This window comes from Dromaius novaehollandiae, chromosome 1 (genome assembly GCF_036370855.1).
Source record: "Dromaius novaehollandiae isolate bDroNov1 chromosome 1, bDroNov1.hap1, whole genome shotgun sequence".
Lineage (NCBI taxonomy): Eukaryota > Metazoa > Chordata > Aves > Casuariiformes > Dromaiidae > Dromaius > Dromaius novaehollandiae.
The window spans coordinates 15,354,068-15,374,295 of NC_088098.1; the positions used below are offsets into that span (position 1 = coordinate 15,354,068).

Here is a 20,228-nt window from a genome sequence, read left to right on the forward strand (position 1 = left end):
TGCTAGTCTAAACTCTAGACTGCTAAACTTGCAGTATTCTGAGCTTAATTAACATTTCTGCCTCAATTTCCCCATTAAAAAATGAGAAGCAATAAAATGCTTACCTTCGTAGTCATAAGGATGCTCTGTTGATAATTAGAGGCTGTCATACTGAACTGCTGTAAATTACAGTAATTACTGTTCATTAATTAATTCTGTCAATTTTATGTTTTATTGTAATGCATTTTTATAGTGCTATAGTGTTTAAATTGGATACCTTTAAAATGAACATTCATGTTAAAAAGGAGTGAAAGAGAACCTTTTATTGAAATTAAAAAAAAAGTTCCAAAGAAATATTTTATTATGATCTAATTTTGGCTGTGGGATGTTGAAGCTGAAAAGTACTACATATTTGTAATTGGATGTATTATTATAATTAAAAATGATAGAACAAATATGCAAGAGACATTCGGTATTTAAATTGAAGTGCTTATTTTAGTGCAGAATTCAGCATTTAATTGTAGCATTCTTTGTCGAACCAGGTGTATTTCCAGCAAATGTTTTGTGCCAAAGAGAATTAAAGCAGGAAAGTTGACATTTCACTGGGGAGCAGAAGACTGAACACTAAATCTGGATCTCCCGCTGCTGGAAATGGGGCTTCCTTTAGCTCGTACAGCACTGAAATGATGTACATGTTGAGTTTCTTGTTGTTGTAGTAGTAGTGTTATTTACACTATTACTATGCAGCAATGAGTCTGTAAATAAAAAAAGAAGGCTTCTGTACTAGTTTAACTGTACCAAAGTCTAATGTTCTTTACATAGACAGAGTTTCTACTGAGAGGAATGGAAGCCAAGTGCATTTATGGGAACGCTTCCATGAAAAATCAACTTTACAAGAGGGCTTTTTTTCCTAATTACCATAAAATAGGAAATGATTACTATGTTTTAAATGTATAATACTGAAATGATATTGCTTGGATATTTGTTCTAGTTAGGTTGTTCTGGAAGTAATTCAAAGAGATCATGTTATGATTTCGTCAGCATTACTGATGTGTAAACATGGAAAGAGAAGGATCTGCTGTTTCCAATCCTAGGTTAAGGCATGCTTGGTAGAATATATCCACTTCAGACCTCTCAGGTAGAAAAGGACTGTGGAAGTGAAAATGGAATGAAATGAGTTCGTAAATGAACAGAGTAATAGATGTGTGTTTTAGGCAATGAACTAAGCACAATAGCAAGTTCTGCTGTACATAAAAAACATCCCTCGTCCATGTTTTGTAATGTAAAATTGGTAGCATACTTGCTCCAATCCCTACACCAAAAATAAATAAAATCATGAGTTCAATTTGAAGGTCTTTTGGTCTGATTTAAATTGTGGGTTTTTTTCAGCTAGTGTGCTGTGCTCCATTTACATTTTTCCAGACCCTGTTGCATTTCAGGTGATAAAGGTGCTAATGTTGATACAATGTACTTAGGCTCCTCTACAGATACCAAGATTGTGGACAGCCCAGAACAATGTGAAATTAAAAATTATCATGCTTTATATTAAGTGAAAAAATGTATTAATTAGCAGGTCTTCTTAAATAATTGCAAGTGGAGGATCCCATCAAGCAGCTGTATTTTTGCTGGAAGACTGCCCTTTAATCTGTAACAGGGAAGAAGGCGGTAAGTCACTCACAGTATTCGTGGAAGATTCACCAACTGAAGGGAGATAAAAACACAACACATTGCTGCAGTTTCACCGCTGCCTTTCCAGAGCTTGCTCCTCTCCTAGCCCCCTGCATGCTTCGAGCGCTGCCTGTCATGCCTCTGTGAATACCTGACGTGCAGTAGTTTACAACTGCCTGCTGGCAAACCAGGATGAGCAGCACCAGGTAGTGGGTTCACAGGGCACCTTACATATGGTTCAGCTTTTCTCCACCATGTGTTGTACCAGCTTTGGTCAGCGCTGCTGGCTGTCTAGAAGTTGGACTTGTGGCCCAGCTGGCTCCTAGTGCTGGGACAAGGAGCCAATGCTGAGCAGGCACCATGTGCATCTGTTTTCTGTAGCTGCCAAGGAACAGGATGATGCCATGGGAAATAGCAAGCACGCTGATGATCTCATCATGCACACTGACATGGGTGGTTGCTACACAAATTTGAGTTGCCTGGGAAACCTTCATTTCAGTTTTCAACCTATCATGTCAGGGCAAGAGCCCAAGTAAAAGCTAGCATTTGTAGAAACTAAGTGCTGGGAGGTGTGAGGTTGCTCTGTTCTTAGCGATCTTCTATCACTAAGGGCAATTCAGGGCACTTCTTATAGCTGTGGCTGTATTGGTGGCCACAGGTGTTGCCCTTTTCCTGGGGACTCGGGTAGTATGCCACACAGTACCGGAACCTGTTTGTATGCACCTTATTGTTAGTGTGTAGTTATGCTGACTCATACAAATAAGATTTTTACTACATCCTGCCTGTGAAAAGATAAGCCACATATGAAGTTGTGAGGGCAGGGGGGCGTGATATGGAAGCATGGTGGTATGGGATGTGCTGCATTGGATGATTACATCTACAAGAGCTCAAGCAGCTCTAGGAAGAGTTGCCTCTGAGTATGGGGTGATCCAGGAAGTGCGCAGAGGACATTGCTCTAAAGACCACCCAGACAAGTTACCTCCACCATGTTTCAACTGTAGAACTTCAAGATGGTCTTAATTGTGCCCAAAGGCTAAAGACTGTGAGTGAAAAGGAAATTTATCTATGAATGCTCTGGGGACACTGTCACAAGGCAGTGTGTATGTAGCCAAGCAAACTGTATCTTTTAAAATGTTCAAATGAAAGACATGGGAGATGGAAGATGTTCATTGAAGCTGAACATCTTAGACACAACAACCTGCAAAAGCTAATGCAGCCACTGGGTGAATATTGGGAAAATATATTACTACACATTTGGCACAGGGGCAGTTTCTGTTAGAAGGGTGTGTCCAGTTCTGATGTCCACAATTCAAGGAAGCTAGGTAAATATTGGAGAGAATTCAGAGAACAGTCATGATGAAGATGAAAGAAACATGCCTTTCCCTATGAGACTCAGGAGTTCCATTTGTACTAATCAAGGCATTGATTAAGAGTTAAGAGAACTAGAAATCTCCTGTGGCCTCTTCCAGCCCTAACTCTGCGATGTAGAGTTAAAGGAACTAATGGCTGTGATTTGAAGTTAGAAAAATGCAGAACAAGCACAAGATTTTTCTAACAGTGACAGCTGTTTTCCTTTGAGACAAGTCACGAAAGTTGTGCTTGTGATTTAAAAATTTTAAACTCAGGATTTTCTCTCTGCTTTTCCAAAGCATTCCTCTAGTTCTCCTACAGCTACTGATATGGGAAGAGTGATGAGTTCAGACAATTCCTATGGGTTATGTTGCACAGGAGGTCAGAATACAGAATTACAGTGGGTCTTGCTGGTCTTAGAGTCTGTCATCCATAAAATAAATCAACAACTCCTGTATTCACCAGTTGTATATTTTTAACTTGACTTATACTGTCTTTAGCTTTAACTATAAGACTTTTCTTTTTTTCCCCCCTTAATTCAGTTAAGTTCACACATTTTAATAATGTGATATTTTATTTACACAGTTTTGCATGCAACTGACTTTTGCTTTTATTTGTTGTATTAGGATCAACTGTTGCAGTTAGGACATGAACTGCAGGCATTGCATTTTTTCTTGTCATGCCCACAAATTTTGAATTTTTTAGTTTCTGAGAATAACTGTAATTTTTCTGACTGTAAGATGTATTCATGTGTGCGTATAAATAGAAAAGTTTTGTGAATGAAAAATCCCAGTACTTAATAAATACAAGCAGTTCTGGATTTAGAGCTGATTTAAATTGATTTCATTTTTTCAGTGGAATTATTCTGGTTTATACCAGTTGAAAAAAAGGAATGCATACTCTTTATATTGGTAATGATAGCCATTAAAGTTGCATCTTGTTCTAGTTCTGCTAGAAGAAATCACAGGGGATGTAAAAGCAGAGATCTTAAAAACTGTTTGGGGAAGTTTGGAATTTTACTTCAGTGATTCTTACTGTAGGATAGTCATTAAAAATTACATTTCTGCTAAGCCTTTGATGTTAAACCAGACTCAGTAAAAATGTGGAGATTTTTTCTAACTAGGGCTTTTTTTTAATCCCCTGTACTGTTCAGACATTTCTCTGTATGTTATGTTAAAAGATATCTTTCAAAATCTTTCTTCCAGGTTACTCCTGGCCCACAGTTTTAATTAGCCAATTTGATAACGAGTGCTTCTTTATTTATCTGACTAAGACCACAGCTAACTTCCTTGACTGACTTTGACTGATGCATAAATCCTGAAATGCTTAAAAAAGTCTTCCTCTCATATGTATCTTTCTTTGGCACTATAACTCACTTCAAGAGAAGCAGACAGACTTGTGTTCATCACCTTACAAGAAAATGTTAAGCCATACTTAAATTTTACTTCATATCTTAAAGACACTCAGTGATGTATAGTCAGAATATCTAAGGGAAGTTCTGAGTTGAAGGCCTCTGACTACACAAACAACTATGAAAGCCTGAGCTCCTCACATTAATAAAACAGTACAGGGAGGGATGCAGGTTTAGGAGGTGTTCTTAAAGCCAAAACTGTTATCTTGCTGATCAGCTAATTTGTGTGGTCACTATGGAGAGCAAGCTAGAGGCTAGACATTTGGTAGGATGTATCTACTACACATGTACATGCATGAATAGTTGTCATTCTCAAAAATATATGAAATTGTAGGATTAAAAGTAAAAGAATACCCAGAGAAGCTACCAGGGAGATACAAGTCTCCATTTTGTCTTTGTTTTTTAATAAAGAGCCAGAAAAAAAATGTAGATATAGAGTTCCTCAAGGCAGTTCCTCCCAGATAAATAAGGCGGTAGTTCACTAGCACCCCAAATGAGACAAGATATTGAAGTAACTGAGGATAAAACTGGTTATGATCTAGAATTGTATTTTTTTTTAATTTTATTTTCATGTTCCCAATCTTACCACATTGCTTCACTAGAATAAATACGTTTTCATCTTTAACCTTGTCCAATATTAAGAGTGGTTTCAAGTGAGCCTGATGAGAGCAGTCGTGTTTTTTTTCCTGAGGCAATGAATCCAAATGCAGACAAAGCATTTGGATGCCTGAAACCTGGGATATATTTAGGAATTTCAGGAACTGAATGTGATTTCTGTCACAATTCAAGAGTTATTTTGAAAGCTGCTATGGTTGAGAGGATAGACATTTGGAGAACTCTCCTGATGTCAATATAATTAAACATGTATTTATTTACAAGAGCATCCAGGAATGAGACTGCATTAGGCAGGCTCATTTGGTATGTGGCTGTGCTAATGTGGGCAAAGGCCTAACTTAGACTGAAATAAATTTTCACAAGAACTAAGGACAAGACTCAGCCCCTTCCACTCTAAGTACAAGATTTGCTTCATTGACTTGCTTTACCTAACATAAACATGTGAATCAAGAAAAAAAAAAATCTTAAACAAAATACTCGCTGCCTATGCTTTTGCCCTGGGGAGTGAATTAGAGAACAAGCACATGACAGATATTAGTCACGTTGCTCAAACCCTACAGAGGGGCACTCACATACTGCAGGGCTGAGTGTTGTATAAGAAGCTAAAGAGAATACAGTAGTATATTAGTGAATCAGGCTTATTCATGGAAGACTTCATATCTGGTGAGGGAGAAAAATGTGATGTATGTGCGACATACCTCTTCTCCTCAGGCAGTACTGTCTGTGAATAGAAATCCTTGCAGATTCTATTATCCAGTGTTGTATATATTCTAGGCAAGCAAAAGTAGATCATACAGATGATTTTCGTATAAAAGATAAAGAAAGGTGAAGTAGAAGAAATTAAGACAATAGTTTTCTTTTTTGTTACCAGATTCCTGAGACAGTTGTATGTTCACACACTTTTATGAAGTACTAACAGCAAACACAGTAATTGGTGATGTATACAGGACTCATGTTGAATTATATCTGAAACAAAAGAATATGTGATTTGTCATATTTGTTTTTTCTGTGTCTTTAATTTTTCTGTGATTAACTTGTGGTGCAACTGCGATGCTTTCTGTATTATTACAGAAAAACAAAGAATTTTTTTCCCCAAACTCACAGTACAAAATCCTTAAAAAGAAAAAGCATCTTTAAGTATAAATGCATGAACCTTTTTAAAATGCTGTCAATTTAGATCTATTATGACAAATCCTCACTGAGATAATTTATGGTATTATGGCTATGGTACATCTCAGGGGATCAACAGAGAAGTTAATTGTTGAGATGTACAATTTCCACCCTTTGCCCCTCAATCAACAGCTTGCAAAGCAGTAACTGAGAAAATGTGGGGAAACATTGAAGTGTTTTAAGTGATTTCTTGTAGGAACAGTTGATTCTAGAACGCACGAAACGCAAGGTTTCTGCTGGTGCAGGGGTCTTACAAGTACCTCTGGCTACTCTCAGAGACAGGGGCTGAGACTCGACTGATTCCGGTCTGATCCACTATGGTAATTTCTCTGTTGCTTAGCCATAGCCTTTGTTATTCTGGGTCAGCTGATCAACACATTAGGAGCTGTAACCAAGGGCCTATCCGTGTTTTGGCCAACTGGTAAGGATAAGCTTAGCAGCAGGCTCTACTGTGCCTGCTTATTCAGTGTGAAATAAAGGCACACAAGAGCCTTTGAGGGGTAGTTTCTTGTTTCTTGTTTTACTAGTGTGTGTTACGCTAGCGGGGACTAGGGGTAACTCATTCTAGACAATGATACAGCTGTTAGGGATTAATCAAGTTTATTAACATGCCACAGGGCTGTGTAGTTCAGGTATTTGGAAATGTGTGACTATCTGATATTGAAGGTGTTTATTGGGCAGTCACATTGCTCAGATCTACCCTATGTCTTTGTATTACTGTAAAATGCCATGATATTGCTTATATTCCACTATTCCAAACAGTGTTGTGTTCTGTGTTTTTCTGACCATCGCTCTTTTAGTTTCCTCTTCGTCTAGTAGAATTGCCTTTGAATTGTTGTTATATTGCCTCCAAAGATTAATTTATTTTTTGCTTGTTGCTCTCTATTTAATATTATTGTAGTATCTATGGCTTTCTGTAAAGGCATGGACTTACCTCAAGGGGAGCTTTAGTGTCCCTGTTACTGCCAGTATGGCAACTGGATGTGGTACTGGCAGCACAGTCCACCAGTTCTTGATATCATGTGGCTGCAGAGTCTCTCTCGTTCTCACCTACTGTTCAGTGTTAGCAATATATTTAGGCATGGCTGCTGTAAATGACTCAAGTGTGATCACTGTGCTTCTGTGTTCTGTCATTTGTACTTGTGACAGAGCTAAAAGTACTTTTCCTGTCCTTTACAGCAGGGAAAAATTAAGCAAAACTTTCACTGGGAGCACTCTGCTATTTCTACACAAAATCCTACCTCTGGCTGATAATATGTAATTCCGGATAGCATGAACTTCCACGAATGTTACAGATGAGAAAGCTCTTTTAGGTCACCTAGTGCTCCCTTCAGTGGTGCATACAGGTCACATCTGCACTGAAAGAGAGCATTATTTTCACAGAGCATGAGTGCTTCACTGATACTGGGAAGAAGAAAAAGACCTTTTTCCTGTAAAGGGTGTGTGAGATGAAGTTGTAGCATGTCTGCATAAAAGGCTCTTTGTTCCTTGCTATTGTGCTAATGGTGCTTTGAATATGAATGTTTTGTAAGCAAGAAACGGGCAATGATTCAGATGAGCAGTGCCACAAAGAAAACTTAAGCCTCACTGGGAGTGAAAGAAAGTCTTTGGCATTTTGGCAGTCTGTTTTTGAACAGGCTGCATAGACTCAAGTAGTCAAGATCATACATATAATAAACGCAGTACTGAAGCTGTAGTGTCCACTACAAATCTGAAAAAAATCACATTTACATCACAGAAAAATTGCTGAAGGATTTGCTGCCAAATGGGTTCTTTCTGTTTTTTCTTTTTTTTCCCCTTTTTTTTCTGTCCTTTATACATGGCTCTGCCCCCATTGAAACAGAAGTGAGGCATAAATTTCCTGCAGGCTTGAAGTCCCAGCTAGTGCATCTGTTAGAAATCTTCAGTACTGTTTGTCAAACTCCTATCTCTATTTCCATGATAATCATTCTCTCTTATCTGGATTATTTTATATTCATTGGTGAACGTAGAAATCCTTATAAGATATGATTAAAATTAATTATCATTTCACCTGAATAGTCAAAATTTTGGAATTTGCAGATTATTTAGGATACAACATATACTGATAATGACATAGAGTATCTGAGTAAAAGTTCAGTTTACTAAAAACACCCCATACTTATTCCTGTTATCATGAATAAAGAGGAATTAAAAAAAAAAACTTTGTGACCAGTTTCCTACCTAATACTACAAAGCTAATGTACTCAAAACCCTTCTGCCTCGGTTTCACCTGTGTGCTGCAAATTTTGCAGATAGGGATACCTGATCCAACTGTAAACAAACTTCCTCAGCCACTGCAAGTTGCCTGCCAAAGCAGCAAATGGTGTATACTGATGAGAAACAGGCTAACCAAAGTACACCTAAAGGTGTAAAAAGAGGAGTTAGTGAAGAGTGGGTAGCATGTTGTAAGTTCTCTATTTAACTTTCCAGCAACTTGCTCATGCAAATAGTCCCTAAATTTTCAAACTCAGGTGAAATGATGAAAGCTGTTTTTTAATCCAATACTAGACAGTGTGCACACAATATTGTACAGTTTAATAAAAATGATTTATGTTATTCCTGTACAACTGCAATGGTTAGACAGCGTGTTCTGCTGACCAGAAATAATTAATTTTCTTAAAAGGGGTGACAAAAACTTTTATTCTTAATATAGCAGATGCATAAATACATGCAAACATAGATGCATACAGGATTACGCAGACAAGGATAGTTAGAAGGACAATTTTAGATCTATTATGTGAAAGTACAGAAAATTTAGTTGAGTGTCCCTGAGAAGACATCTTGAAGATGTTTTTATTCTGGTATGTAGAAAAGGTCAAAACTACACAAATATGTAGGTAATTCGGTATTGTACTGAAGAGAGGCATAGAGAACTAGCAGTTACGGTTTCTTAACCGACAAGCGGCTATTTCTCTGTTGCAGATTTAGTCAAGCAGCACTTTGTAGAGAGGAACCCTCCCATTCCAAGTTTTGCCTGAGTTGGGAGTTGTAAACTTGGTACTGCTCTTATTAGAGAATGCAAAGTTCCAATAAGACTTGCCCATTGCTTTCGTAAGCTTGAGTTTGTTGAGAAAGTTCTTCTGCAGACAGTTACTATTAGAAGACACAATGAAAATTCCTGCAGATGGAGTATTCTAACTTGCTTCCATCCATGTATTTAAAAGATAGATAGGATTATGGATACCAAACCAAGCTAAGTTTCTGGGGGGGGTTAAGCTCTTGTTTGTATCCAATACCAGCATGATGTTTTTTTGTTTTTGTTTTTATTGAATATATTTCATAGAGAGGTGATCATTCTCCATTAATCAATAGAGGATGTCTTTCTAAAAGGTATGCTGCACCTCAGTCAGAAATTATTGAGATTATTACAGGAATTGCTGGGTTAAATTTTATGGCCTTCATTATGCTGGAGATCAGATTAGATCAGTGTAACCGGTTGTTTCTGTCCCTAAAATCTATGAATCTATCGCATTTCCTGTAAAGGAGAGCAATAAAGAAAAGTAGTTTAACTCTCAGTGGCCTGTTTTGGTCAACTGCTTTATGTCTGACAGTCTAATTTTTAACAATTTCAGTAGTTGCTGCAGAACCAAAAGTGTTTACAGCACCTTAATTTCAGAGTTCATAAAGTTTACAAAAGAAAGTCAGCAAATATTATCTGTGCTTTTACTGTGTCCTTTGGCCCAACCAGCCCGCGCTGTGCTGCTTTTGACAGAGGTCAGGACTCCAGCCTGCCAGCACAGTAGCCGTGGCACATGAACATTTGCATTACCCACTCTAAGAAAGAGGCAGTATTTCCTCTTTTTTTATATCCCTCCCCCCAACCAATCCTTCTGGTCTGTCTGATTTCACAGAAATAATTTTGAAAGTGTTGAGTGATATCTTCTAATGATGATGGAGAGAGGGAGAATACTGGCCTTTAAAATACCTTCTGTGGATGTTCATAGATTTGCTGGGTGTGTTTCAATGGATAAAGTATTGACATGTTACATGAAGAAAGAAAGACTGTTTATTCCTTCAAATCATTGGCTGTTATAGAACGCCTTATTATAGTGTACTTTGTATTGTAATGAATTTGAAGAATTTTTATGAAGTAAAATCTGATGCATCTTTGAAAATTAGGTCTTGTGTGTTTTACATTACATATACAGAGTAAAAACATCGCCACATTAGCTGGAATTTGGAAATGGATTGCATTATATGTCTTTTTAAAATAGAAATCTTACATAAAATATAAGGCAGTCATTTGTCAATTTGATTTTGTTCAAATGCTAAGGCATAAACAGAGAAAGCTTTGCTCAGTTTTGAGACTAGTAATTTGTCCAAATTAAGTACAAAAAAGGGAGGGGAAAAGTCCAAGCTTCATGTACGTCCTAAGAAAGGAACAGTAACATTTTATGTGTATATGAAAAGCAACATTAAATGAAATCACATGTCTTTACCTGCAAGTCAGAAGTCACGCTCCGCATAGTCGCGATGTCAGATTGCTTTCCGACAAGATTTGTGACTGACAGGACTGTCCACATATATCACAGCCATGTGTACCAGGGCTTCCTGTTGACAGCCTACCATTTCAGTGCACGTTGTCTGAATTAACAGCTATGCTGTATTTTAACTCATTTGCTCTCCTGTTGGTGAAACACTGGTAAATAAAATCAGAAGTCATGACAAAAAGCCAGTTTCCAAGCTATCTAGAGCTCATCACTGCTATGATTACCATCACTGTGGCAAGTTTCCTGGGGAGCTGACAAAGAAATATAGCAAAGATATTTATGAGAGCAAGTTTCAGAAGAATCACAATTGATTATATTCATTGTATTGTCACTGTGAAAGGTGATATCATATAATTGCCTGCCTTCCTCTTTGTTTTCACCTGTTTTACTCAATTTATTAACAGTTTTCTGAATGTTTATTAAGGCAGCATTGATCTGTGTTAAAATCCCCAGCATAGCTGTAGCCTATTTATACTACCTGATCAAAACAAAAAGTCACAGGCTGACCCGAAAGAGTTTACAGTTTTCTGTAACACAGCATCTAGTCATACAAAATAGGGGAATAGGTCAGAGGGGCTCTGGTGTAAGTGCAGCCTTGTGGCTGAGTTTCTTTTTCTAAGACTTAAAATTATTCACATAGGAACAGCTGTTGGTCTCCTTCCATGCTAGTGACCAAAACTCATATTTCAGCTCAATTTGCTTGCATGTTCTGTTCTTACACACATGACAGAGGAGGACAAAGTTTCCCATTGCTGTGGGTGCTGACAAAGGAAGCCCACTGTACTTGAGAACAGGAGAATTATTATCTCTTTCAATGCAAAGGAAAATGTCACCACCATGTCACACACAGCAGCAGTGCACATGCTAACACTGGACTTGGAAAGTACCAACGGCAATGAGGGCCAGAGGAGAACCACTCTGCTAAATGCTTCTGCCTTGAATGCCCATGGAGAATATTGACTACATTTATCAGAACTGACTTTAAAGGATTAAAGAATAACTGATTTCATTTCTAATGCACACAGACTCACTGCTTGTCCATGCAATGGATGTAGTGCTGTCACATGAAGACTGCTGTTTTTTTTTTTTTTTTCTTTCCTACTAACTATGTGTGGAGTTCTCTGAACATACCTAGTAAGCCTTGGCACATGAGCATTGCACAGCTAAAATCCCAAGAAGGACCTTGATCCTTGTCCATCATTTCAAAGTGTTTGACTTTCCTGAGAGTATTGAATCACAAATTGTGCAGTCATATGTGGAACTGTAGGTAGGGTGAAGTGTCAAGGAATTCTTTATTACACAGCTCCACATGTATCTGCACTCTGAAGCTCAGCCTTTTTTCAGCCACTTAGTAAGGCTGGTTTATAAACTTCCTGCCACCTTCCTGCACTCCCTTCCTACCAGCAGCCTCATAATCTTTTTTTTTTTTCCCCAGCTTCTTTCCATGGCACTAATCACTTTACCATGTATTCTATTACTTTTTTTTTTTCCCTACTGTAGCTGCCACCTTTGCTCTTGGCACAGTGGTTGCCCCAGTATGTGCACGTACTTAATAGCCAGGAGTTCTTGGGGTGCTTCCTCCTCCTCCTCCACAGCTGTCCAGGTTTGCCCGTGCATTACTTGCGTGCTTAACACAGGGATGGTGATGAGTATCTGCACAATACTTTCACATTCTTCCTTTAACTGCAGTGAATCTAGTCTTCCACTGCACTATTGTGCTCATATCTGGAAGATTGAAATTGGTGTGCTTAAAAAGAATAAAATAAAATAAAAAAATTCAATTTGTTCCTTAGCCTTCACTTACCCACATTGTCCTACTGACTTCACTGAATAAGTTGTGTAGGTTTTTGACCTTTCTCAACTGCCTCAATAGCTACTACTTATAGCTGTTTTTGTCTTGTGCTGTCCTCTTTTTCCTTCCTTCTTGTCTTGTTCTTTATTTTCTATTTTCTATTATCTGTTTTCATGTTACTTTCCATTATATCTCTCCCCAGTCTCTTTCCCTTGCTGTTGTCTTCACATCCTCTTCTTTGGTTCCAAAATTGCTGTCCCTCTCCAGTTAAATTTGCTGTTCTGAGTGTGCTGGCAGCAAAGTGAAATGTGATGAAAACCTGATCTCGGAAGGGTTCTTTGCTGGCATATCACAGATCAGACTTTTAGTAAATTTTACTTTGCTTCCAGCACACTAATTGAATACAGCAGAGCAGAACAGCAGGGGACAAAAACAGAAGACACGGAGTCCTGCAAAGACTTTCTCTAGGGGTAGGTGTTCAATTAGCATCTCTTATTAGACAGCAAATGCTAACTACCCACAGACAATGCAGCCCTACATCATTCACAGATTGAAAACCAGTGGATATGTACATCTTTGGATATTCAGGCACACGCTGAACTCTGTGCCTGTGTTGTGAGCCAGGCTGCCTCTTTAAAGCAAAGGCGTTTTGATAAATAGTTAGAAACTGCCAGATCAGAAGAGGCTAGCAGCATATATAATGTATTCAAAGAAAAGTCTAAAATGCCTAGCTTTTATCTGTATTTATTAACCTAGAGTTTCTTGTGTCCTCAGGCACTGACGGTCTCAGGATGCTTGTTGTGATCCTGTGAGATCAAATGATACTGGATTTGTGTGTGTGTTTCTGTTAGATTGCTTTATAAGCAGCTGAAAAATATGTGTTATATTTGCTGAATTACTTTTCCTTGTAAGCAATTGTAGTAATTGCCAGAGAAAGGCTAGGGGGTTGATGATGAACAGCGAGATATAGAATCTCAAATGAGAGCAATTATAAAGAGAAGAAAATTGGCTGTTGAAACAGACACAAGCTGACTGTGAAACTAATTTGTAAGATTTTTTTTTTCCTTATTAGGATATTGTTTCTTTCATACAAATGTTTGAAAACCTGGATGTAGCCGAATGTAAGATACCTATCACTTGATCACTGAGTCACATAGCATTAGGTCTCCAAAGATGAGCTGCAAAGATAGAGGCCAGGTAAATACATGCTTGTTTATACACTACAAAAGGTCAGATACATTGTCTTCCTGCACATTTAGTCTCTTGTGTTTATTTTTATCATTTGTTTATTTATTTATCGTTTGGGGCATCATAATGAGGAAATTTTGCTATTTGGAGGCACAAACAGGAAAGAAGACAAGAGCTGTTGAATTTCATCAGAATGCTCCCTGACACTGGATTTTTCTTCAGCTTTTGTTTGTTTTTTTAGCCTCTTTTTTGTGTCTGGGGATTTATTGTGTATTAGTAATCATTTCTGATTTGTGGGATATCTTTGGATATTCTCCTTCCTAAACCATCAGTATGTATTTCTTTTACAGAGTCTTTATGAAGATTCAGCAAAATATTAGGTACCTTCTTTAAGTTAAACAGATGCCTGAATGCTTTGCTAAATGCAGCAGTTTTTAAGTTAAGTCTGTGCTACTGTGGTTTATTGAATAAGTTCCTATATAGACACAGCTTAATCGAGCAACCTCTCATGCCACGGCTCAATTCTACAGGACTATTCACGTTTCTAGCAGAGGTGCCCCTTAGGCAGCCCTAGCTTGGGATGGTATGGATGATTGCCTAACCTGGAGGTAGTCGAGACATCTCCTATATATTATCCTGCTCCTCCCAAATATACCTCTTGCATGGTGTAATCTGCACTATTTGTGATAAACCAAGTCTTTTATCCTTTTTCAGGGAATAGATTAATATTGAAGGTCCCTCCTCAAAGCTGGGGAAAGCAATAAGATTTTTCCCTATTGGAAATACAATTGGGATGAGCTACGGGAAAAGCCTCTGCCTCGTCATGCAGTCTTTTAGTCTTCATCTATTACCTGGTGTCAGTTTGTAGCTACTATGTTGGCTGCAGGACCAGATCACTTTTTTCCGCACATTTTGCTACTTCAGCTCAAGTATCACTCCCAATCTTGACAGCAAGAACAGAATGAAAAAAATGGGTATCTAGACATTGCTATATTGCTGTTCTTAGGATTAAATAGTCCTTGGTTTAGATATCCTATAAATAGTTGAGATAAGCTAACTCTTTGTGAATTAACACTACTTCCAATTTCTAAGTGGAACAGAATGACCTCTGTAAAAGGTATCTAAGGTTTCTGATGTTTCCTCATTGTATAGTAAAGTAGATTAATGTTTGGGGCTTATACACTATTACAGTCAAATTGCTGCTCTAAAGACAGTTCATGATTGCAATGTCTTATTAAAGTACTGTGATCCAGTTTGTGTTTCTGCTGGCCTCTTTCCTCCTGCTGCATTTTAACTGATATATGTTTTAAAAACCTATTACTTTGCATAAAACTGTTTTCTGTTGTTGAATTTCTCATATATATGTATTAAAGCATTCTCTCTTTCTGAAGGAAAAATGGGGCAAAAAAAAGGTCTACTTGCCAGTGACCACCAAGAATTTTGAGACCTCAGGTTTTGCTTGCACCTCTGCAACAAACTTGTGTGACCCTGGGCAAGTTGATAACCTCTTGTCAAAATGGGGACAATGATCATCATTTAGCAGGCATAATTAAAACTAGCTAAACTTAAGAAGTTCTGCAAAGTGGTTTGAGATCCTTGATAAGTAGACACACATTTGCACTGAATCAAGCAGAGGAGAGAAGAGGTTGGAGCAAAACATTAAAATAGTAAAGGAGAGAGGTTGCAGCTGAATAAAATGGAAGAAGTAAAAAAAGAAAAACATGAGGTACAGAGAACAGACAGGTTGGGAGAGGAGTAGGGTGATGGTACCAGTGATCAGTTGGAGGTGATCAAGTAGTGAATGCTGTGGATCCTACTCAGAGTTAAAAGAGCAAGGAGATCACTAGGATAAAGGTGTTTGTCTAGCTACATCTAAACTGATGAACCCTAAGGCATTTCTGAACTTTGGGAATCAGCTATGCTGATTAGCTTTCTTCAAAGTGCAAAGAAAAGAATAGTGCAATAATGTATGAAAATCAAAAAATGAAATAGTTTCTCTTATGCATATTTTACATCTTGCTTTAAGAGCTACAAGCTATCACAGAACAAAGTAATTTGGAGGAGGACATCCATAGTTATATTCAATGAGATGAGAACTCTAAGTGATCTCAGCCCTCACTTAAGAATCATATCATTTTCCCTACTGTCCACTACAAAGAATCTTCCACTCTTCTACTACAGGCACTGGAACTGGCTGATAAATGTTAACAACGCTTTTTTTGTTTGCTTGTTTGGTTGGTTGCTTTTACTTTCTTTGGCTTCCTATACTATGTTTTTCATTATGATCTGCTAATATTCATTTCACATGCCAGTTTTCATGCCTAGGAGTACTGTGTGTTCTGAAATCGATCTCGGTATCCAAATGTTGTTTTCACCAATATTCAATGAAAAAGTAATATAATTTTTTATTTTATTACCAAGTTGCTTCTCCAACATTAAAAAAGATGTGTAATAATCTTTCTGTGTTTTAATGTAGCATGTTTTTAGATGGCTGTAAGTTTCTGCATTTACTGCTGCTGAACACGATTTATCTCTCTTTTTGCTGTTACAAAAAGATCATGCTTGTCAGTTGTGAGATGCAGCAGCTGATAACAGTCTGAATGAATGTGCAAAAAGAAAGGATAGAAAATAAAAGTGTTTTTCTGTAGAAAAGTGTATATTATGTTAAGGCATATGAGAAGATTATTGACAAAACGTAGCTAGTTGAAGTATTTGTTAGAAAATTATCCATGGTGTTTTGAAACGCTTCTGAGTTAAACATTCTTAAATTGGGATATACCAAGTGTGACACAGACTTTTTTTTACAAGTGGCTGGAAATCCATTGCAAAATACTTTCTTATACAAAAGAGTTAAGACTTTAGCGGGTAGCTTGGCATCATGTCACTGCAACCTCTGCCTGCCTGGAACACATCCGAACAGTTTGTATGAGAAGCCCTTGGACAGGCTCCATTTGTTCCCCAGTTGCGACGATATCATCCAAGAAAGCAACTCTACCATGTGCTGAGCACCATCAGTTCCTATTAACTTCAGTTTAAGTGAAGGGGCACAGCCCTTCTTAGGAGATGCAAAGCAGTGTCAGATCAGATTCTTAAGATGAAACTCAGTTCTCTGCAGAAGGTCTGCACAAAGCCTATGTATCATTTAAGTGCCACTTAATTCTTTATAATGGAGCTTGGAGTGGATTCCAAGAGTCTGATAGTCTTTTGCTGTCTCTCTGCATGGGGCTGAATTTCAGCCCTTGTGAATATGCACGGTAAAAATGCAAAGATCCTGCCTTGGGAAATACATTGTGTTCCTTTGCTTTGACTATGTAACTCAGTTTAAATTACTGATGAAAATTCTTGATAATATGCTGATAAAATTGTTCTATACTTTGTTCTGCATATTATGTATTTTGCTTCACTGTGACATTCTGCTAAAATGGGCAAACTGAGAAGCAAAAATGCAAAAATAGACATAATCCCACAGATATGGCTATGACCTGAGCTCTAGAAATGTGGCTGCATGTGCTTTACAGAAAAATATGCCTGTAAAAGCTTCAATTTGTGCAGAAGTGTGAGGGCACCTGCATGGCCCACTCTTGGCAAATGGCCCAGATAACAAAGCCTGGTAGGAGGGGAACGTGAGTGGAAATAGGGTGTGGGTGTGCGCATGCCTCCGTGTTGGTGGGACAAATATACAACAGTGTCTGGAGGGATTTGCACACAACCGGTCATGTTGAAGAGGAAGGCGACCATCAGGTGGCTTGAGGCGCGGGGAGGCTGGGGCCTGGCGTCGGCGGCACCGCGGGCTGAGCAGGGCCGGACAGCGCCGCTGCTGCCCGTGGGTGCCGTGGGGAGCTGCTCCGCGCAGGCAGCGGCAGTGCGGGGGCAGCGCCGGGAGCCTGGGGCGCACCGGGGCCACGCGGGGGCTTTGGCGCTGGCCTCCGGTTTAGTTATAGAGGGGTGTTTAGGAATTTGCAGGTGTTTGTTAACAGTGTGTGAGTGTCAAGTATTGTGGTTAATGTTTAGTGCTACTGGTATTGGATGTCTAGCTCACTGATTGCTGATTGCCTGTCATTAATAAATTAAACCGTTTTGATCCTGATTTGCTTTAAACCAGATGAACCAAGTAGGTGCCCCCCCCCCCCAACAATAAGATGCTTGAATTCTCGGGGCCTAAATGCGTGAGCCAGTCTCTGCATTTAACAGAAATGTTTTAGATTTTATGTTCTATAAAATTCTCTTGGTGTGTTCTAAATTTGTGTGGATATAGCCAATACCCAGAGCAAGGACTCCATACATTTGTGATATAACAGATAAATCCATTCTGAGAAAGCGACCAAGCAAATACCAAGAGTAATTCACAGAAAAGAGAAATATTTTTTTAAAGATTAGTTGAAATTATGTTTCCAGGAAAACCTCCCACCTGAGAGAGTAGAGGCAATCTAATATGTATTTTGGAGTTTAACTGACTATTCAGTCTTTCAATGATTCTTCATATTGTTGAGATGTTGATAGAAATAGCCATTTTGATATGTGAATTGCAAAATATGTGAATGCAGGTGGGTGAGGTTTGCTGTTAATTTACTGAGCTTTTTCTGTAAAGCACTCAACTGGATGCTTGCCTTCCCCCAGGAAGGATGAGACTATTAGCTGTTACACAGGAGATTTTACCCTTGAAAACTGCTATGATCCAGTTCTTGGTAGAGTAGTGCCTATGGACCCCAAGCACAATCTAGATTTCTTTGTAAAATGTACTATAAAAACTTAGTGGATCTGCTTCAAAAAATTTGTGGTTATGAAAATTGTTTGGGAGTAATTCCTTCAGTGGTGTATATTGCCTAATGATCAGTGCAAATTCCTATGTAGAGGTTTGGGAGCTAAAGTGTTTTTTATAATGAAAATCTTAATATGAATTTCAAATGGAGCTTCCACTGAAATAAATCAGTGTTCATTATGTTGCTGGAGCTCACCAGCAATCGTGCTGGGACTGAGGACGCAAGTTGTTCACATCAAAATATTGGAATGGATTTTATTAAAAGACTTTAAATTATAGTTCTATTTGTTGCCATGTTCTAGTGGCATCGGGAATTGTATTCTTAAGTAGTTTCAGACAGAGGAAGTCAGGGAAATAGTGATGTTGAATCACATGTTCAGGTGAGCAGGGACAGCTGGAACTGCCACCAGGTTAAAAAGACCCGCTTTTAAGCCCCTTGGATCCAAAATTAATTTGGAACACCATAAGCTTCTTGTACGTTTATCTTTCTAAACATTTCCCCTGTGTTTCTTTTTTTGTTGGGTTTGTGTTAGCTGAAGATCTGCTGCATGGGAATGGTGTCACACATCACTGTAGGGGAAGACGTAGTCTGTGTCCCTGGATATGGAACATCTCAGTTGTTCTGCCCTTTTATGCTTGAACACACTTACGAAGGCATTAAGGTGGCAAAGCTTTCTCACGGTGAAGCCCAAGACTATTGAAATCATCTCTGAAGGAACTGAGGACAATTTTCTATGCACTAAGAACCTTATTTCATTCTAGTCTCAATAAAAGATGCAGTGTTTTGGGGTCCTTGCCTCATTTAGCGGGAACATATGGTACCATTCAAGTGAGTGCATCTCTGTATAAGAATAATGAAACGTTAGATAGTAGTCATAATGCTCAATCCTCTACCAGAAGGAACTCACATACCACAGAGGGGAACATACACAAAAAAGAATTACCCTCCCTTCGGCTTTCCCTCTCTGAAGAAAAAAAATCTCTGGCTACAGCTCCTCTACAGCTTGTTTAATGCAATCAGAGCTCTGTTGTTCCAAGACTGCTTGCTACGTGACCTTGAGGAAATTTTGCAGAAACAGCTTGCCAGAGACACTAGGTGCTAGCAGGAGCCACAAAGCACGCAACACGGTGCCTTGCAGTTAGGGAGCTGCCTGGCGACTTCTTTTCCCCTGTAATAGCAGTGTAATAAGGTTTACGCTTCAGTCTTTTCCCTCTGCTTACTGTCTCCTTCCCCACAATTTCTTAGCCTTGCTTCCTTTAATACTTGTCCTTCTTACGTTCTTCATTGCTGCCCCTAACCATGCTTACTGCTGTGAGCATCACAGTTTCACAATCACTGCCATTCCCTTGTTCCTTCTACTTGTTTATTATAGCTCTTCTCTCACCACTGTGTCTCTCATGTCTATTTACTCTATAAACTCTTCAGGATAAGATGTGTCTGTTCAGGTTTGTACAGGGTCTAACACAGTGGATCTCAGTTTAAGTCACTTTTGGATACCATAATGATTAATGATAATAGTAAGTCTTCAGTTATTCGCACTCTCAGCAATACTTCACCGACTGGAAGGAGCATGGAATTAGAAAGTTAGCCAACTTTTATCTTCTTTTTGCTTACAAGAGTGCTGTCTTGTGTTTTGCTGTTGTTTTTTAAGTTCTGTTTTTGTTATGAAATTGTTTGGCACAACAGGTGTTGTAAATAATTTTGTAAATTGCCTCAGGCTGTCTACATCTTAACCTATGGCTGCATTATCAGATGATGAAAATAGACAACTCTAATGAGAAAGT

General features: G+C 38.5%; 1 protein-coding gene across 8 annotated transcripts in view; it reads left to right on the top strand.

Annotated features, from left to right (window-relative positions):
* The window catches only part of TAFA5 (TAFA chemokine like family member 5), a 481,655-nt gene that overhangs the window by 319,698 nt on the left and 141,729 nt on the right, over positions 1-20,228 (top strand). The gene's annotated exons all lie outside the window — the stretch shown is intronic.